This window comes from Festucalex cinctus, chromosome 11 (genome assembly GCF_051991245.1).
Source record: "Festucalex cinctus isolate MCC-2025b chromosome 11, RoL_Fcin_1.0, whole genome shotgun sequence".
Taxonomy (NCBI): domain Eukaryota; kingdom Metazoa; phylum Chordata; class Actinopteri; order Syngnathiformes; family Syngnathidae; genus Festucalex; species Festucalex cinctus.
In genome coordinates this window covers 20,496,174-20,514,425 of record NC_135421.1, presented here as the reverse complement: position 1 = coordinate 20,514,425, position 18,252 = coordinate 20,496,174, and positions in this window count along the sequence as shown.

The following is an 18,252-nucleotide window of genomic DNA, read 5'->3' as shown; positions in this document are numbered from 1 at the left end:
GCTACCTGGCTCTGTGTAAAAAAGTAGTTTCCCTCCTTTTGTTAAATTATTCAGAATTTTTTGGAAAGCTGAGTTCATTTTCACTGACCACACCCAAGCCTGATACATTCCAGATCTATTTAACTCATTTGCTCCCAAAAACATATAAATACGTTCTATTCTAAATGTATTAAGTGTCCCAAAGACGTATTTATACGTTTTTTTAATGTTTTTTTTGTTGTTGTTTTTTTGTTTTTTTTTAATGCTAAAGCATACACTCCTTCAGGACCTGGACGGAACCATGCATTCTGCTCATTACCAGAAAATCGTGCGGGCGACTGATCAGCCAGCAGGCTACTAACCTGGCTCCCTCTCCACTTAGCTAGTTACCTAAATACATCAGGCTGAAGCGCACTTGGGTTCTGCAGCAAGAATACAATCCAAAATACACCAGCAAGTCAACTTCTGAATGGCTTAAAATAAATAAATAAATAGATAGATAAATAAAAGGCTTTGGACTAGCCTAAACAAAGACTCGTGAAAGTCATTGAAAAAAAAAAACTTTTCTTTTTTCTTTTTCTTTTTTTTTTTAAGTTTGCCTCTACGTCGCAAAATTGACCTATTGTGGTGGGGCTAAAAATCTGTCTGAAATCTGATATTTTCCATATACAGCCACTAAACTCATGCAAATCCTACTATGTAGACCAAACACACACACGACGATTGTGTGTGCGAATATTTGTGATGGCACGCCTGAGCACGTCACTGCTTAAAGTGGATCCTCCACACTTCTTAGTCACACACTGCATTTGATCCAGTGGAAGGGAATTAAATTAACCGTACTTCCAACTGAGGTAGTAATACGGAAGGTGGAGGATATGACAGTTCAAATGAATCATCAACAGTAATTAACTATTTTTTTAGCTGAACAATTAAGAAAATACAATGCAGTAATTGTGTATTATTTCTGAAAGTCCAGAACAGACATAATCGTCCTAATATTTCCCCCTTTTTGCACAGGCATTATTGAGGCAACCGTACATTCCGTGATGGCAGCCAATTACCAGGGCTTAAAGTGGCAGGCAGACCATCGCTTTCCTTCCACGGCCATTGTTCAATGGCAGCCAATTATAGAAGCTTTTAAGCGAAGCCTTTGGTCAGTGGAGGTGAACAGATTTCCTTTTTGCGATAAATGGCCTCGGCTGTGATTGGTTCCACGCCGCCGTGTAGGTGACAGCCCAGGAACTCTGTCTGCTTCACTATGGCGACCGTGCGGGTCTATTCAAACGAGGTCCTTCCTTCACCCAGCCTGTTAGCATCCATCCCCATGTTGCCATGCTAGAGCGCCCTCCTGAGAATTGACAGGCATGATGCTCGCTCGCATCCTCATGCACACAAAGAGAGAGAGACAGCCTGCTACGGGTGGGGTATATTTAGAGCGAGGCTTGCGTAATGTGCTTTTAACACAACACAGAGTGGATGAATTTTTAATGCCAGGGCAGGGAGCGGGGAAATGAATAATGTTAAGTATTTAATCTGTTGCTTAGCGAACAGTCCGAGATGTGAGATCAACCTATGACGTGCAGCATGGATGAAGAGAGAGGAAGGAAGGAAGGCTGGGGGAAGATACACCTGGGGGGAAGCGCAAGGGCCAAATTTTAGATTTTAAAAACAGACGGATGAGCCTGGTTTAAAAAAAAAATAAAAATTATGAGCATGTAAAATATGTATTTTATTTTTTTTTAAAATCATTCATTTTTGTATTTATTATTTTGAGATTATTTCATTTAATAATACAAATACATGTTGAGTTTTTGAAATTGTATATTGAAATACTATTTTAAATATTATTTATTTTAAATTTTAGTACAATAAATTAATCAATTATTTAATGAAAATAAAACATGAAATCATGTACACATGAAATTGTTTCTAAATGCTAGTATGTTAGTTTAATATTTACAATAAATCAATTAACCAATTATTTCATAAAATACAAAAATAAAGACATTTAAATTTGAATTAAAAGCAAATAAGTACTTTTACAATACATTTATAATACTGTAATTCAATCTAGTTTCAATTGCATTAATAGTGAATTCAATTATAATAAATTGAAACTAATGAATTAAATCAAAATGTAAAAGTTAAATGTAATATTACATATTATACTTCTTCAATTTTATTACAATAAATATTTTTAATTTGATGACTGAATAAAAATGAAAAATTAACATTTCAAATAAATACACATTTACAGTAATTTAGTTATTTAAAAAATATTTATTTATAATGAATTTAATAATAAATTATTATTTATAATAATAATAATAATAATAATAATACATTATATATAATAATATATATAATATGATACATTTATAATTATTTAACAAAATATATATTTAAATGTAATATTGCTTATTATGCTGATATTTTTAATTAGATATTTACAATAAAGCAATTAACCAGTTATTAGACAAAAAATATATATGTATTTATTTATTTATTTTTATAAATACATTAATACGTTTTATATAAAACTTACTTTTCAATTGCAAAATGAACTCAAGAAATATAAGACGACTCTTGATGATGTAAATGTTCGGTGGGTCGGAGCGAGCCGTATGTCCGTATTTCTCGCACCCTCGGTTAGCGTGGACTGCGTACGGATGACTAGACAGGAATAACAACAACACAAGGAAGCCTCTCTGGCATTGTGCCTGCGGATGCTCACAACGCAGAGACATGAACAGATCCTGCATGTCTGACACATTGTTTGGCCGAGTCCAACAACATAACATTGTTAGTCGTGCCGTCTCAAAATTGCTTTTGCGCGTCTCCTTTTTGTTCTTCGGCGCTGAAAAATAACAAAAGGCGTCGTCCCTGTAGAAGACTGTGAATAATATGAAAGACCCCATTTGCATACTAGACAAGAATGCACCGGAGACGACAGCAGATTCTTCGTGTGGCACAAGAAAGGAGGAAAAGCGACATTTGAGTGTGGCGTGCTTTAATCAAAGAGCGCCAGTAAGGTGGATAGACCACGCTAGGAATTCAATCGAAACGTTTGCGACAACTACCGAAGTTCAGATATCGATATGTTGCCATCGCACACATTTCTTGTAGCTTTTTGTTTGGCCTCTTTTGGCGTAAAAATACGGCGAGATCTCAGTGTGTAGTTAACAAAATCGCAAAGAATTAACTGGGTCGGGGAATAGCTTGGAGCACTTTCCATAAGTAGTATTAAGAGAAGAAGAATGTGAGAAGATGACACATCAGAGGTGTGTCAAGTAAGCACATTAATATTATTAAAAGCAGTTTGTGCGCAAGGTCCTCTTCCCACGTGTTTGTTATTAACAAAGACTAGCAATACAGTAGTGTTCATTTTGTCAACAAAAACTAAACAAAAAATAATTTCGTCAACACTAGACTAGATTAAAACCCTCATTAATAAACAATAATTGGGACTAAATCAGTCTGCATTTTCATCGACTAATGAAGACGAGACAAAAGTGTACTTCAAGTAATAAAAACTGGACTAAAATGTTATGGACATTTTAGTTCATGAACAAAAACGAGACGATTATGATTTTGTCAAATCTCGTCTCTGCTAACCTGTCACTGTGACACGTGTCATGTGACGCATAAAGACACGCCCCCTTTCAAATCTGCAGCTAATGAGTGCAAAACGAACAAACACGTTGGTGTGACGGGAGATTGATTCACAGTGAAAAGGTTAAAAATAAATAAATAAATAAATAAATTATAGTTAGAACATAACATTAATCCAACAGCTATAAGGTTCCAACAATAATGTTAATCCGACCGCTAACTAATGCTTGCTAGCTTGCTAGTCCATAGCATGGAACCATAGTAGCCACTTGTTGATATACTGTAATTGTGTGTCAAATTGTTTTTCATCAAAAAGATGAGAGAAAATTTTATGTAAATAGTTTTAGATCCGAAATGTTCAACATAATCTGTTGACAAAAAAATATATATACATGGGTAAAATGATTGTCCTGATGTTGACAGTTTTTGTTGACTAAAACTAGACGAATAAAATTGTGTCTTCTTGGAATAAAAATAAATGCTAAAATGCAACCACTTCAGTTTGAGCCGTTTGCTAAACACTTTGACTTTCATGTTCATTACACAACTTTACAAAAAGAAACAAACATGGCATAAATACATCAGAAATGAGATTGAATCAAATATTCTTTTTTGTCTGTCTGTCAAAATGTCTTTTTGTGAAACCAGTCTGTGGCGCAAAAGTTGGTTATCTAGACAACTGGGCGATATTGGCTTAAATTGCCTTTTTTTTTAGTGCCTACACATCTAATGACAGCAAAGCATTGTGGGTACATTTAATGATCACTTCAAACTTCTGTTATGAAGAATGGACCTGTTCATCCCAGCTTTTATTTTACTATATTTTCAGGGTTTCCTTACTAATCATACATTATTGTCAGTTGCTTTATAGTGTGATTTTTTTTTTTTTTTTTAAACCTGCAACATTTTGTCATGACCAAAAGGTAGAGCCACGCATGAAAGAAAATTCAAACACACAATCTCCTGCTTTTGAAGACAAACGCAAATAACATTTCTTTCCACCATCACAGGATATCGTGTTGCATTTAGAACCCGCCTGGGTGAATCCCACTGGGGGGGCTGCATGACTCACTACATGGTTTTCCTCTCAGCCGCTCTCACTTTTTTTTTTTTTTTTTTCAACCCACGATAACACTTGAGTGAGAAGACGACATCACAAAACGCCAAGCGTGGGTATACGCGTCACCAAAACGGGCTGTGAATTCAAGACTATTTTTGGTCCGACGGCAGACTTAAGTAAGCAACAGATGGACGTTCAAGACCCCTCCTTGCTTCTTCTTACAAGGATTGGAACGTCGGGGTAGATGCTGCTGCTTAATCCTGCGTATACAGTATGTTTTAAGAAATCAATCAATCAATAAATAAATAAATAAATAAATAATAACTAGACTAAGTGAGATTTCTGGAGAAATTGCGTGGGAATGCTGAAAGCTGAATGCTAAGATTTAACGTCAATTGGGAGATAAATTATGAAATTATAACCACCTGGTTACTGGACAATGCGCTTTACCAACTGTGCCACCGAGCAGTATCAGACACATGGTAATGATAATAAGTTATATGTATGGAAGTGGGCGTGGAAAGTGATAATTAAGTTCAATGTCTGTCCCATTGAAGATGAATGGGGAAAAGTTGATATTAAACGTTAAATTGTGCAAATACTGCAAGTAATGTGGAATCAGACGATATATACCCCAGGAGGCGTCAATTTTTGAAGTTAGTTGAAATTTGAACAGTGTAAATTGGAATTATTATGTGGGAGTTGTTACGCGGCAAAAAAAAAAAAAGTGTGGAGAATAAAAATCACAACATGTGGGAATGCTTCAGCATGAAAAAAAAGCATGATGAAAAGATGAAAGATGAAAAGTTGAAAAAAAGCAAAACATAGGGAAGGGAGAAGCATATTATGGATTTGGGGGTGAAAAAAACCTCAACAAAGCTACATGAACACCCCACAAATAACGACACCAATACTTGGACATGTGGAAGTGGGATAGGTTGGTATCAGGCGGGAGACATTACAGCCCAGATGTGTTTTATTATTTAAACTGTGAACAAAAACAAAAACCTGTAATTTCTTTTTCAATATTCACTTGGGCATCAATGATTCAGAAGTGTTGTGATCTATTTCTCAAGGATGGGAGTCACTAAATTCTTTTCCTAACAGAAAAACAACGTTCACGGGACAAATGAAAACCACATGTTAAATGAAAAACAACTGCCTATTGAAAGCGGAAAATTCGAACCCGAATCCATTCTGAAAACTATTGGCCAGAGGCTTGCAGGATTGCGGACAGCTAAGGTGTCAATCGATACTAATTAGAAGATGTTTCAGTCATAAATGGCCAAATAAAAGACTATTGTAAAGATATTTATGGGCAAATGGCTACAAAGAGCTTTAAAGGAAACACATTTATTTAAGTAGATGTCTAAAAAAACAAAAAACAAAAACAAAAAAAAGGCTACACATTACAAACAAATAGAGAATTGTTGATGGGTAAATCAACCAGCCCAGTGCAACATTTATTTAGCTGCAATATTTGAGAAAATAAAGGAAACATACGATTTTCTAAGTGTCTTTTAAAACATCGTCTACAATTATGTTTGTTTACACATTCACGATGGGTCGTCTGCTAATTCTGACTTTTGTTGCGAGCACAAAAAAAAATTCACCAAGAGGCCCATCAGTCACAGAGGTAGTGGGAGTTGTGGCGCTTCCTCCACAATGTCACAGCACAGAGCTATAAAGTGAGTTGGTGCACACAGGGAACAAAGCGACCATACAAGACAAAGACAAGAAAAGGCTGCAGCATATACGAGCTAGATTAATGTCATGGTGAAACTTGTTTTTGCCTAATATTATTCTGTCTCAGCTTGTCGTGTCCTAGTTTAAAAGAACTGGAAATGGCATCACAAAACATGCCATTATTTAAGTCGACTCTCACTCTTTCATATTTTGATTAAGTTAAAATAATACATGTACAGCCTTCATTCAAAAGTCATTTTCCCCCCCAATGGGAATAATCGCTATTAAGTTATTACACTCCTATTGCCATCATAAAACTAGCAAGTCATCCTGCAGCTATTGTAAGCAGCTAACACTAGCACGATTTGCTTCCTCACAGCTAGCATCACTCGTGATTTAAAAATTTAGCCTGAATATAGTAGTTTCACAGCTAAACAACGTGCTAGCTTTGTCATGGTTTGGGTTTGTTTTTTTGTTTTTTTTTTGCAACTACCGCTAGTAGTAGCACTGAAATTATTTCAGCCAAATTGGTTAGCATAGGAAGTGTCAAACTGGTTAGCATAGGAAGTGTATTTCACCGAAATTGGCTAAAGCTGACTGGAGAGCAATTTACCATGTACAGTTAATTAATGCCAGCTGTGGAACTGATATGAAACGGTGTTGCAGAACTGACAATGTACTAGCCAAGGTATTATGAGCAGCTAGTACTAGCGCTGGCACTGAACTACTCTGTCATACGGCTGAAAATGCGCTACACAGGCTAGCTTGATCCGCGGCGATGCAACATATTAGACACAGACTGATCATATTTCACATTTATCCTACAACTTATTGTAGGGCTGGCTGCGTTTTCCACTTTTGACTTTACAAAATAACGTATTCAAACCCTTGTGACTCGACCTCGTTTGTGTGTCGTCCAAATACGTTTGGAGTGACGGCGCCCAGGGGTGTTTATTTGTGGCAGTGGCAGCACTCGGCCCCCCCCCCCGGCTATCACTTGGCGAAGTCGCACTTCTTGCTCCAGGGGACAGTATATCTGGCAGGTGGAAGCCAGCTAATAAGGACATTATCGGATCAGTGTCTTCCAACCTCAGATGAGCCTCGCCACCAGCCCTGTTGATATGACCTTTCTCCAGCTGCGGAGATAAACGAGCCGCAAACAGTGCAGTCGCTGGAGACTGTAGGTCATGGAGATTGTATATAGTGAACCACTGAACAGATTACATTGTGCTCTATGTGACTTTATGGTTCTGTGTAATACAATGAGAATGATGACATGGGGCTGCACATGGCTTGGTAAAGTCACACCTATTCATACACAATGTAAACGTTTTTATATCTGCTTACTTTGTACACATTCGGTCCATTCAAACCACACTGCCAATCCAGTCACATCCACATTTTTCCAGAAGGTTACAGATAAGTGTTGTCATCAAACAGCGGGGTGTAATTATTTATAATCATGCTGCTGTCCTTTATAAACATCAAATGCTACATCCGCTTCCTGTCATTACGCCTTTTTTTGTGATGACTCCATTACACTCGACACGAGCAAAAATAACCGTTGGAGGTGACCTAGGAATGCAGCATTTTATTTTATTAAAGTCGACACTAATGTTATGAAAGCTGAGTTGCCGTCTACAAGTCACCGATATTTTTCCGTATAGTACCCTAACTTAAAAAAATATGTCATCATTGACAAGTTGACGTCAGGCTCTAAACTAAGGCTGGCTGGGTTTAAAAAAATTGAATAATCGATATTGAATTGATTTTTTTCTTTTCGAGCGTGATATCGATACATAAAACCTTGAATCGTTCATTAAATTTTTTTCCCCATAATTTAACAAAAAATATAATTTAAAGGTCATATTTTGTTGTATCTTACTGTTTTGTTTTTTTTAAATTTACTGTTTATGTGAATTTAAAAGTATTTTCGTACATTTCTGAATGACCTGACTTATTGCGCTTTATGACAATTCAGAATCTTTTTAATTTATGTTGACAATTATTGGATTCGCATTTTGAAAACATTTTCATCTCATCTATGCTAACTCTTTGACTGCCAGGCGTTATAAAAACAAAACAAAAAAATCCACAGTGCCAGCCGCTTTTGAGCATTTTAACTTATCTTTCAAGGCAAAAAGAATATCGTTTGCCTTTACTACATATACAATGTGGCTACGAAATGAAAGATCGCATTCCATTCATTGGAATTTTACTAATCATCATGAAACGTCTTTGGCAGTCAAAGAGCTAATGTCAATATTTGTGTAGCGCTTATGTGATTATTAACTCATTCGCTCGCAGCCATTTTCACTGAAGCAACCCCCTTCGTTCCCGGCTGTTTTACTGGACTTTGACTGATTTTGCAAATCCCACAGAATATTCTGTTTGATTGCTATAAAGAAAGAAAGATAAGAGTCTCTTCTTTCATCAGGAAAAGGAAGTATATTTGTATCTGTTTCAGTTTTGCAACAATTAGCATTAGAATGTAGCTAAGTTCTAACCTGTTGAAAACACTGGGAAAATGTTGCAACATGGCCCTGGCTGAGCTCTTATACTCTGCTTCCACCTGCTGGTCGTCTTTTTTGTAATACATACCATTGCTTTAAGTGACCTCTTCAGGTCAGAGGCTGCATCAAAGCCTTCTGTATGCTCTAGAATTAGAAAAATAAAATTAAATAAAAAATAGAAAAAAAAAACCATAAAAAAATACGTTTTGGGGACCATGGAAATATTTAAAAACGAATGTTTATACGGTTTTGGGAGCAAATGAGTTAACATGTTATTTTCACTGATAAATAAATAATTTAGTCAGTACTGCCTCTACAAAATTGAATTTGGAATTTAATGTTTATGGAGTTTTTTTTTTTTTTTAGTTTTTTTTTATCATGTCTTTATTTAAGAAGAATTGATGTTGCATAATTAATCAATATCGGATTGAACTAAGTGAATCTAATTGAATCGGGGAAAAAAATCCAAATCCAATCATCGAAATCGAATGAATTGAGGACATTCGAATCGATACCCAGCCCTACTCTAAACATAATAAAGTCGACTAGTGGAAAACAAAGCAGCACTCTTGCCACAAGCATTACTTCAGTAGCCTTGAGCAAATAAAGACATAAACAAGTCTGAACACATAAACACGGTAATTACAAAATAAGAGTTTCTATAAGCCGCAACTGGTTTTAATATGCAGTTGTTGTCTCCAAAACACAGCCAATCCGTCACTGTCACAGGCTTATGCGGGCCATTAGTATGCACAATGAGGTGCGCTTCATCGTCACACAATGGGAGCTCATTAACTTCAAGCACCGGCATCATGCTGATGGTAATGGCGTTATTTGTCTGTTAGCGAGGACTACTACGGCTGTAAAACATCACACGCTGTCCCCTTCGACCACATCGTCATTTGTTTGGGCAGTGAGGCGCAATCCTAACCGTCGGACATCAATTTAACAAAATGGCCTGATGCTCGTATGCTATCCAGACAGCGGCAACGTGGCTTGATTAGAGACATAGCCTCCGGAAAATGACAGCTTAATATCCGGACATGCTAATTAGGATTCGTGGGCGTGAGCGTTCGCAAGTAGGAACAAAGTCAATATATCCGATCCGAGGTGGGAGGGAATTCATTTTCTTAAGTTTTTTCCCTGACAATAACAGCTGTTGGCGGCTGAAATAAAAAAAAAAAAAAAAAACTGCCAGAGCGTTTTGACCCCGCTAAGGTCGTGCCGCTTCCACGTGCTTATGCATTTAATAGCGCTTTAAGATCAACCTCTTAAATGTACGGAAGAAAAAGAGAAAAAAAAAAAACTCTTGTTTTTCTGACTAATTTTTTTTTAATATTTTTTTTTTTCTGTTTTACTGAATTTTTTCCTGGCATTAAAAAAATATTCAAAAAAAAAAAACTGGGAAAATTTAGTCAGAAAAACAGGAGGAAAAATTAATCAGAAAAACAGGAGAAAAATATTCCAAAAAGAGGGGAAAAAAATATTCAAAAAAAAAACAAAAATACGGAGCACCAACTTCTGTTTTTCGGAGTATTTTATTTATTTTTATTTTTTTACCTCTGAACTCCAAGTGACCTGGTGCAGATGCAGACCATTGACTTGTATATATGAGTGGATAGTCGATAGCCCATACACGCTAGTGCAAGCCGTTGAAGTCACTGAGCGGCCATTTTTTACTCCCACCTCTCAAAAAAAAAAAAATAATTACTCTGAAAAACAGAAGTTGGTGTTGGAATATTATTTTTTTTTCTGTTTTTTGGGAAAAAAAATTCTGTTTTTATGACTGAAAAAATATTCAGTAAAACAGGGGGGAAAAAATTCAGAAAAACAGGAAAAATAAAAAATTGTTAAAAAAAACAAAGCTCGCCAGAAAATTAGTCAGAAAAACAGTTTTTTTTTTTTTTTTAAGTGAATGCAATACGCAACTGTGCAACAATATTCAACTTACAAAAACATAGCTTTGAAAACACGTCCTTGGCCAAATTAAAGACATTTTGATACATTCTCTCTGCTTGAAAATACAAACTGTTCTTCCTCCCACTTCTGTTATTGTCAAGTGACAATTGATTATCTTTCAGAGCAGAGAAAATCAAGACAGCTGCAGCACTGTTGTATCACCCTTGTACTGAATCGGACGTTATTCCAGCTCCTTTCTATGTCCAATGCAATGAAGGCCAATGTTATTTGCATTCAAACCTGCTGACACGTGCCATTAACGTTGCACAGGTTACACACGGTGCACTTCCTGCGTCCCCGCAGAATCGACCGGGAATCCACAAGTGTTTAGTATCCAGCTGTCTACTCCGACGCTAATTGAAAGCACAGATGGCAAGCGGCCTCATTAGCCGGCTCTGCAGTGCGGACTAACATTTATACTATCTTTCATATTTGTGTGACTCATTAACAGGAGGCGGGGTCCAGCTTCGGGGGGGAATGAATCTTACATAAACGCACGGCCGACGGTGTGCTCCATTCGGGCGGTGACCCCGAAAGCAACCGCTCATTAGCGCTGCTTGAGTATGGAATTGCTAAAGCGTCAACAAAATGAACATGTAGTGCTGATTGGATCGCTGACTTGAAATCACCAGCGTTCTCACTTTGACATAGGCAAACAAAAAAAATGAAAAATAAACTGCTTGATTTTGACGCGAGTAAAAATCTAAGGAATAAGGCTCGGCGTGTCAGGCAGTTAACATAAATCGTAATTAATCACATGACTTCTAAGGGTGTCACGATTTCGATTTTTTATCGAAATCGATCGAAATTACGTCACGATTTCGAGCATCGAAATAGAAGAGAGGACACACGATTCGATGCCCCCCCCCTCGCGCCCGCCGCCACCGCCGCCACCGCCACCTCCCAGGAAAGCAAATGAGACGCAGCCATTCAGCTACTAGCTAACGGCACTTGTTAGCTGACTTCTCCTGCAGTCATGATGGCAAGCGCGGACAGACACAGCAATGGTGCTTCAAGCCGCTCCCGCTTCTCTCGTCACCAGTTTGGAAACATTTTGCGTTCCCGGTGAGTTATGTCGACAACGTTCACGTTGTCGATAAAAAGACCACAGTTGCAAGATATGCTATGTGCGCGTACTGTACTCGGCCACGGTGTTACGCCCGGCTCGTCAAGGGGAAGGGAAGTAACACAATAACAGAAAATATAGAGTAGATAAACACGGGTCGACTTTAACATCGGAGTAGTTTTAATTGAAATTTCAGGCAGGGGTTTGACAAGGGAGTGAAAGTGGAAGGTGAACAAATAATAACCGCATTTGACAGAACTGACAGAACGGAGGAGAAACAATAACTAATAGGGGTATAATACACGGATACACAATAGCGTCGCGCTGGCACAGTCGTCCAATCGGAGTGTCGCGCTGGCACAGTCGTCCAATCGGAGTGTCGCGCTGGCACAGTCGTCCAATCGGAGTGTCGCGCTGGCACAGTCCTCCAATCAGAGTGTCGCGCTGGCGCATTCAAACTGAATGGCCCGAGCCGCCAGCCGTAACAACGGGAAACACGACAAACATGACGGGACATTTACGCAGGCATCACAAAGATTTAGATTTATCAAATTCAACTAGAAGTGGGAAAACAACGGTCCAACCAACTATTTCATCCTCATTTACAGTGAAACTTCCACACACTTCAGCTCGCGCGAAACGCCAGATCCATAGGTCTATTTATAGCAGCAGACCTGCAGCCTTGGAAAACGCTGGATTCAAACATTTAATTAGTGTACTTGAACCACGCTACAGTATGCCCAGCAACTGTAAATGTTGGGATATAGTTTGTTCAGGCTGTATTTGTTCCATGACTTTGGATACAATATATTTTTTGTTGTTGTTGCACATTGCACATTATTTTAAGAGGAACGCACAGCACACTGTTGTAACCAAAAACAGTCAATAGATGGCAGGCACCCACTGTGACTTTTTGTTTTTGTTTTTTTATTTTTTATTTTACACTTCAGTAAGAACAAGACGGTTAACTTTATATTGTAAATAAATTCTTTGAATTTGATCATTCCTGCCTAATGTCAATTATCATATATTACATAAATTTACACAAAAATAATATGGAAATTGCATCACCTATATGTAGCCGATCTTTTGAAATAAGATTTACTGTACAATGAATAGAACCAATGATCATAGACTAGCCTTAGCCTACAGAAGCATATGCCTCTGTGTTATAAAGTGGGGGAGCGGAGAAAAAAAAAAAAAAAAAAAAATCGAAAAAAAAATCGAATCGTGACCCCAAAATCGAAATTTAAATCGAATCGTGGAGTTGGCGAATCGTGACACCCCTAATGACTTCAATAGTGAAACTCACGATTAATCACAAATTTTGTCTGTTTAAAATGTACACGAAACTAAAAGTTTTCATACTTTTGTTAACATAAAAGTGGAACGAAATGTTTAATAGAAATATGGCTGCATCTTTTAGACAATGATACAGTAATTTCATAATAAATCCTAAAATTAAAAAGATGTACTGTACTGTAAATAACAAGTGCAATATTGATTTGTGTTGAGGTCATTTTTCTGCCACGAGATGGCATAATTGCATTTGTAAGACATTGATGACACCTCAGTGCATTTTTTCATTTCATATTAAGAGCTGTCTAATCTTTAAGATGAAGTAACTTGTGAAATTCTGCACATTTTTAAAATTGTAATATACAACTTGACCCCAGTCTCCACAAATATATGCATTATTAATACATTTATTACTGCTAAATTTTGACGTTGACGTGTCTGCTGTGTTACGACTGGAATTCCCCCAGTACAGGCTTCCCAAGTAAGGGGCGGAACTGTAAATGAACTCAAAATACACAGTAATTTTGACATCCCTATTAAATTAATACACTTCAAATCTAAATAACATGATGATAAAGTTATTCTTTTTTCTAAATTGGTCTATGCTTTCTTTTTTAAAAATATTTTTTTATGTTAATAAGGCAGAAGTGTACTTAACACATTTGCTCCCAATAACGTGTAAATACGTTTTGTTTTTTTGTTTTGTTTTAAGTGTCCCAAAGACGGATTTACACTTTTTTTTTTGTTTTAAATGCCCTAAAGACGTATTTATACGTTTTTTTTGTTTTGTTTTTTATGCTAGAGTATACAGACTTTGATGCTGCCTCCCAACTGCAAAGAAAAGTTCCAGAAATGGTAGTTATTACACAAACGGCCAGCAGGTGGCAGCAGAGCAAAGGATCAACCAGGGCCATGTAGAAAAAAAGCTAAATTACTGACAATTTTGAATAGATTTGTGAAAACTGATAAAACTTAGCTCTCTTCTAATGCTAATTGCTGCAAAACGGAAACAGATAGAAACATACAGTTCCATGCTTTTATAGCAATAGAACACAATATTCTGTGGGCCTTGCAAAGTCAGTCAAAATCCAGTAAAACAGCTGGGAGCGAACGGGATTGCTTCTGTGAAAATGGCTGGGAGTGAATGAGTTAATAACAATTTCAAGACGCAATATATCAAGAAATATGTACTATTAGGATTTTTAACCATCTAATGTTGGGTCTAATAAAGCTCTCATATAGATGAGTGAATCCCTTCATTTTGTAAACGAGCTGCTGTGGCAATCTTTTGTGATATATACTTCAAAGGCCAACATGAACTGAATGTTTTGCGAGAAAACATTGATGGCAAGGAACATGCATATACAGCACAGTGTGTCCTCAACTACTGTATCTCGGTCATTTCGTGTGTTGGATGCGTTGTTGTTCTTGCACAGCAGAGAGAATATTACAAGGCCGCTTCTGTCAAAATTTGATGGATGACATTCTTAATTAGATTAGGGGGGTCATGTGTGGGTCATGACCCCTCCCTAATGAAGATTAATGACCCTTTAATGACTTCCAGATGTCATATAATGAAGATTAATGACCCTTAATGACTTCCAGATGTCATATAATGAGGGTTAATGACCTTTAATGACTTCCTGATGTCATTTAATGAGGGTTAATGACCCTTAATGACTTCCTGATGTCATTTAATGAAGATTAATGACCCCTAATGACTTCCTGATGTCATTTAATGAAGATGAATGACCCTTAATGACTTCCTGATGTCATTTAATGAAGATTAATGACCCTTTAATGACTTCCAGATGTCATATAATGAGGGTTAATGACCTTTAATGACTTCCAGATGTCATTTAATGAGGGGTAATGACCTTTAATGACTTCCGGATGTCGTTTAATGAGGATGAATGACCTTTAATGACTTCCGGATGTCGTATAATGAAGATGAATGACCTTTAATGACTTCCGGATGTCGTTTAATGAAGATGAATGACCTTTAATGACTTCCAGGTGTTATATAATGAAGATGAATGACCCTTAATGACTTCCTGATGTCATTTAATGAAGATTAATGACCCCTTAATGAAGATGGATGATGTGTAGGTGGTGTTCCTACCTGTTTTTGCAGATATCATGGCTGACCCGGGTTCAAATGCTAATTGTTTGGTTAACTTCCGGATCCGGTGCACGCCCCCCTAGATTGAGTGAATAATGAATAATAATGAGATTGAATGACGTGATCGGAGGGAGTGGTTTAGTATGGGTAAAAAGGATATAACAAGCGCTTCAACAGTCCGATAGAGCTACAGCGAGGATGGCGGGGAAAATCAATGTAATCAGCGAGACAAATGTTTCAGTGCAGATGGGACGCACTGGGACCGACTCGATTTTGGATGCGCCGCGTAAGAAGCAGATGTTTTTGCGACGTATTCAGAAACCCCCCGCAGAGTCTTTGGAGGAAATATGGTCTTTGGATCCATCTGCCTCATGGGGATACCGCTTCCTTTACGAGATGGGTGAGCTGTGTCTGTATTTTAGCATGGACGGTGTTGAAAATACATCACCTAGTGGCTATGGGACTCTAAACTCTAATGACTGGGGTATATTAAATCAACTGGTACCTCGAGTGTTGAAAGAATGTATGAAGTCGTCTGAACCATGGAATGTTTTAACATTTACATGGGTCTCGAGGACAACGCCTACAGGTCGTTGGTTTTTTAAGGTGAAAATTGATTCTAACAACCTGATAGAGACTGGTGATCGCACAAATCAGAATGAACTGTTTTTTACTTTGGAAGCATTTAACACTGAATGTGGTGTTTTTTTGAGGGTTTTGACCCTACCGTTGGCTGAATGGAATGAGAGGATGGATGCGCACTCTGAAAAAATCTCCACCCTCTTTTTGGACAGCCGGCATTGGCGAAACATTGTGGGTGTAAGGAAGGCGTTGACGTTTGAGTAGTCAACGCCCCTATGAACCGCCTACTCTGACGTCATAAGCCAACCCCCCTCAAGGACAGCCCCCCTACCACTTAGACAATGGGAAAATACGCCTCTTTACAACAAATCCCTCCCATATAACCGCCCCTATGTAATATAAGAGCAGGAGTCTCCAGCCGGACTACACTTTGCCTGAAAAAGCCAACGACGACAACGATGCCTCCTACCAGACAGAGTTCCAGACGCCTGGCAACATCGTGGACGCCTCTGGGTGCCCGGAGTGTGGTGCCTCTGGTGGAAGGATCGCGGCTTAAAGTCTCAAAAGGTACGCAGACAGACAGCTCTGACTTTGAGGAGGGAAAGGACGTTGAGGCAGCCGCGACCCACCTTGAGCGAGATCAGTTGGACTGTTCTCAGTACCCCGCGACTGCCGACGAGAACACCCCTCCGCCGGAGAACTCTCAAGAAGTGCAGCTGACCGATGAGTACATTGCCTCGCTGGAGTATTCACAACTGCTGATGACTCCTGAGGAACTCAATACCCGGCATGAACACCTACCTCCTCAACAGCCTCAGGAGTCTCAGCAGCAGCAGCCTCAGCAGCAACTAACCTCTGACGGGGACGTTGTGGAGGGGTGCCCGCCAACAGCTATGCCTTCACCTACAAACCTTGACAAGGACTGGGACCTTGTCTGGAACGGGCCCCCGGACAGTTGGCTGTGTCGGGATAAGTACAACTGTATAAAACAGACTATAGGACATCTCCTCAATCAAGTTATAGTTAAATACAGTAGAGATGAATGTAATGGCTGTTTAATCAACCATCCCAGCCAGAGGCAGCACCAGTGTCTAGAAATAGACGATGATGAGTATTTTAGGAAACATTATCATCGTGTGATAGCATTGTTGTGCACGCCTAAATTCCTCCCCAGCATTCATTACATGTTGAACTTGCTTCATCTGACTACCGACATTAAGAAGGTCAAGACAGCGGCCGAGATTGTCCTGCTAGATCTCGAGCAAGAGAAGAAGATACTCGACAAGCTCGAGCAACTGGACGCCCTTGAAGGCCCCGGGTCGCTGTCGAACGACCTCAAGACTCTGCTGGACAAGTACTACAATTCTAAATAGAGACACACGATGGGGAATATCTTCAGAAAATTGTTGTTTCGATATTACGGTTTGTGTAATTGGGCGGACATTCTGGAGAGAACCATTCTACATACTTCTGACCGAGACGGACGAATTGACAAAATGTTGTTGATTATGCAAAAAGTCAGATCATTGTCTCATTCGCTATTTCATGTATCTTGGGATTGTTTTGTCAGACGTGTTGTGAACGAGAGTCATTTGGGTTTGGCCAATACAATTAAAGCCGTTCTGGATGCATGGTGTGATGACGTGGGTGTAGGTCACCTGGTAACAATTTTGACTCTGTTTGTTGATTCTGCAAAATACTGTCTAGAAAATAACTACCCTTTAGACTTACCTGTTGAATTAAAAGAATTTCAAACCGTCGTTGAATTAAAAGTTAGTCCCTATGTCTTATCCCGAGTCCTTGAGTATATTAATTCTTAGTATTGCCTTTTAGCATTATGCATGTAATCATTTTTACTATTGTGTATGATTATACTATGGAAATCATGTAATAAACCAAAAAAAAAAAAAGAAGTCATGTCTGTGTGAATTTATCAATAAATAATCGTTGCATATATCATTTAAATTCATTTTCTGATGATGATGGCTGAGAGGAAGTGTATGGAGAAGCTTTACTACGATGCCTCACACCCGGCCAGTTTTGGTGGTGTAGAGCGTTTACACTTAGGTGTACAGGATGTTACGGGTAAAAAAGTAAATCGTGATCGAGTCAGGGGTTTCTTAATCGAGCAAGATGCCTACACCTTACACAAACCCGCTAGAATCAATTTCCCACGAAACAGGGTTTTTGTCCCAAGGGCGCTGAATCAATTTCAGGCAGACCTCTGCGATATGCAGGCCCTGGCTGGCGTCAACGATGGATTTAAATATTTACTGACCGTCATCGATGTTTTTTCAAAAAAAGCCTACGTACGCATTTTGAAGGATAAGACGGCTCCGCAGGTAGTTAAAGCTTTTGAATCTGTTTTGTC